The following is a 4250-nucleotide window of genomic DNA, read 5'->3' on the forward strand; positions in this document are numbered from 1 at the left end:
CTGCCGCCCGGGGCGGGCCGCCCCTGCCGCCCCCACTACGGTACGCCACTGGACTACTACAAAGTTTGGGCTAATTGATCAACATTTCCAGTGGGTTGACGTCATTCAGCCGACCAATCAGCGCGTTGTGCCATCTGGATATTTAGTCTCACGTCCTAGAGATCCGCGGCATAGGGTATCATGGTGTAGGGGTTTTAGTGGCTTTTATTTTAACAGATTACGTTTAGAAAAATTAACTTTATTTCAAATTTAATTAATAACAAATATCTTAAATTAACTTAACACAAAATACTTTGTTTGCCAGTAATTCACCGAAAAACGTTTTAGATCAGTCATGTTCGGATCTATTCGTCATCATTAATTGTGCATTTCCAAATTACTATAAAAGTCAATGAATCAAAAATTTTAAATTACTGATCATTACAATATGTACCGTACTATTTTAAAATAAATAAATATATATATATATTGCTCTTTCCGCCCTGTTGGCACTGAGAAGGTCTTTTATCCATACCCACTGTGGGTTCAGGCAGGCCACAATGGAGCCCAATATTTTCGGGCCAGATCGTCCCTGAAAATGTTAGAAGTTTTTTTCAAATCTCCACAGCGCTACGTAGACTGCCCTTTAACCGCTTCCTCCATACGACTGCCACGCTTCCAATAAAAAAAAATCAATGTTAGATTAAAATTATAATATGCCGATTTAATTTTAAAAAGATAAGAAATCTCAAAAATGTATGAAAAAAATCTAAAAAGTATACTGATTTTTAGCTGTCAGATTTCAATATTATCATGAAAAAAATCAAACTATCATATACAGTACTATATACATACGCTTTTATCAGCAAGAATAAGCAAAGATATTAAAAAATTATATAAAAATCATATTTTTTTAAAAATATTTTCCAGTCAATTTTAAAATTTTTATTTTTGTGAGAAAATCTAAAAAACATAACCACGAAATATGAGTCGGCAGATCGAAAAAGGTAAGTCGGGACTTTCACTTACACTATTTTCTTTCTGCTGATTCATATCCTTTTAGAATATAAATAAAGTAGAAATGACTTGTTCATTTGAACGAATTAACTCACGATATAACGTTTGACCGAAAACTTTAATATTTACGATAGACACATTTCAGTTCATTAATTCGACATTTACAATTGACAACTTTTGTTCATTAATTATTTATATAAAATTTTTCAAAATTGATTTTTAACTCGTAAGCAGAAGCCATCTCAGGTGTACATAAAATTATTAAGTGAAAGCGAACTATGAGCGCTATCGGAGGTCCTGTGTATAATGCAATACAGACTACTTTCATAAAGGCCGTAGAAAGCTTGTATGGGACCCGGGATAAAACGGGTCCTTATGCCAATAAAATTTTTTTTTTATTAATAAAAATAACAATCTTTTTTTGGTAGTAAAATTAACATTTATTTGTAAAGGTATGAACCAGTACGTACCCTAAGTTTTCTCCAAACCCAAGAAAAAAGTTTCAGCTCCCCTCCGAAAGAAAGAGCAGCTGAACCCTGACCGTTTTCGAATTTTTCTGTAGGAAGTGTCATTCACTTCTATATCGCCATCAATATCATAATTTATTAGAAAACGTCACAATTTAAATTATAATTTTTTAAAATCTAGTGTGTTGAAAGCCGAATCATAGCAACTTCACAGAAATTTGCGTGCCAGATATGTCGAACCTATTCTTCACTATCGGCCAACCTCATTGACTGGTGGCTAATTACAGAACGATTCCATAGCCGTAGTTCTGTTTTTATCACGAGATGTGGGTACTTTGTGACGTCAAGAAGCTCGACATGCATAATTCTAATTTATAATCGGTTGTGACGTTCCAAATCACGTGACGGAACGCAATCGGTGTAAATACACAACAGTCAGAATTAATTTATTACAAACAAAATTTACTACTGTTCGTTTTTTTGTACAGCAAATTTGTCTTTTGTCTAATACTCAATGATTATATTGTAGCTCTCAAAGATGACTATTGATTATTATTTTTATCAAAATATTTAAAATAGGGTCGACCTTAATATAAAATACTGACATTTTCCATTTATCTATCAACCTGAAAATCGTGCTTTTGCATATATTTTACAAGACTACAATTTTTTAAAATAAACTTAATTTCTTTTAATTTTATATTGTTTATAAATTAAAAAGCTGAACGACACTTATAATAATTTATCAAACCATTTCTTATTTGTCCATCAAAAATAGACAAATAAAACATGCCAGTAAGTGCGAGAGACTGATATGTAGAAACTACACCATTAGAATGTGTGCAGATTGTGCACTGTATCCATCATTGTACATAACAAAAGTACATTAAGACGAACTAAGCTTTTGTTCGTTGTGTTGGAGACACTAAAGCCGTGAGCCCGAGTAGGGATTAGAAAATTACCAACCAGAAATGCATTCTTAAATAAGCGAAATAAAGAAAACTGTTTTAATATCGGACTCTGCTAGTTGTGCATAATTAAGAAAGACGTGATAAATATTACTAATCTCACTATTGGAAGAAGAAATCTTCTCTTATAACTTTTTATACGCCCTCCATCCTGACGAAATATAGAGTACAGTATGTTTCCTCGAAGCTAACTACCGTCCTTTTGCCGAAGTCTTTGCACATTTCTAGCCTTTCAAGTTGTTTCGGCCAAGGCACTATTTTTTCTCGATGGCGTCTTTTTCATTCCTAAGGAGTGAGGAAATTGTAGGGCTTTTCTAAAATCTTACAATTTCCTCACTCCTTAGAATTCTGTGCTTACTACATCGGGTTATCTCCTTATAGATGGATCAGAGGGCCTTCTCGTAGATGACTACCACACCGTGTTGTAGAACTGCCTGGGCTGAAACATTCGGAAAGCAGAGATATCTACAAACTGTTTGGGATAAGAACGGCATGGTCCATTTATATGTTACTGTAGGTCTAGTATTATACAATTTAGCAAAATCGCTGTAACTCTGATGTTATAAACAATAATGTAACGAAACGATGACGTCATCAATGTTTATATCAAAACATATTTTAAATTATCACCATGTTACTGAACGCCGAATCGTCATAAAAAGTTTTAATTGGCATAAATTTAAGCCTTTGTAATTTTGAGTAACATTTTGAATAAAATTCGTTTGTTTCCATGCAATTTTATTCTTATAAGCAATATCTCACACTAATGTCTGTAAACAAAAAAAATCTCTTAGTCAAAACATAATCTTAAATATCAGAAAAGCAAAAAGCCGAACTTAATTATTAACTGTAATTTGCATACACTGTACTTATGACTTTGTTAAATAAAATATATTAGGCTATTCCATTCTTTTTGAAATCCTTATGGATTTTGCTTACACACTTTTTATAGTAGAATATTGCAAAGGATATATAACCTGCAATGATCAAAAACAAAGAAGAATAAAATTTCATCTTACACGCGTTCAATAATCAGTCTAATGCAACGAATGTACAGTACTGTACACACATACATATTTTAAATGTCAGAAGAAAATTCAGGCCATTAGAGTGTTAAAATAATATTCCGTTCAAGACTTGGAATTTCGCATTACGAAGAACAACTGTTATAAGAAAAGACAAGCACCGTACAGAAGATTTTTCAAATTACCGCGAACATACAGCAAATCGAACGACAAGGTTTGTACCCCGATAAATGTTCACTCGAGCAAAACAACCTGTCAGAAGTGGGGTTCGAACCCACGCCCTCATACGAGGACCAGATCTTAAGTCTGGCGCCTTAGACCACTCGGCCATTCTGACACCAGGAAACAATTTCCTAATCGCGCGATTATCAAATCGAAAAGCAATCCTGTCGCATTTTCGTTACACCTGTTTGCTTTCGAAAGAAATGCAATTCCAACTGCCATCATCTACTGGACATTTCACAACGAACTTTTCACGTTTCATCGCACGTCAATAGTAACGAATCGTTCGGTTTCTCATCGAGCGTGCGTGCACTTCATCCCCAGTTGAATATTGCTAAGCCGACGGTTTATGAAATTCGTCTGCAATTTCGCTTCTTCTTATAAAGTTTTTTACAGAAGCGACGGAAATAAGCTTCTGTGTAACATTTATCCCGAATTATCATCCCCTCTAGAATGTACTTAAAACACACAACACGTTTTCTTCTACAGCTGAAATCATCTGCCATTACGGGTGTGCAGAATTAAAATTAAAACTATTTCAACGACAATAATAATTTCCATTCGAATGACAC

The 4250-nt window shown here is 34.0% G+C and overlaps 1 non-coding gene across 1 annotated transcript; it reads right to left on the minus strand.

Annotated features, from left to right (window-relative positions):
- Window positions 1-3709: 3709 nt before the first annotated feature.
- On the minus strand, window positions 3710-3793 carry Trnal-uaa. The gene has a single exon. It is a non-coding gene; the product is annotated as a tRNA-Leu (tRNA).
- Window positions 3794-4250: the final 457 nt, after the last annotated feature.

The sequence above is a fragment of the Centruroides sculpturatus genome, unplaced genomic scaffold (assembly GCF_000671375.1).
Source record: "Centruroides sculpturatus isolate CEXI.00-Female unplaced genomic scaffold, Cexi_2.0 scaffold337, whole genome shotgun sequence".
Lineage (NCBI taxonomy): Eukaryota > Metazoa > Arthropoda > Arachnida > Scorpiones > Buthidae > Centruroides > Centruroides sculpturatus.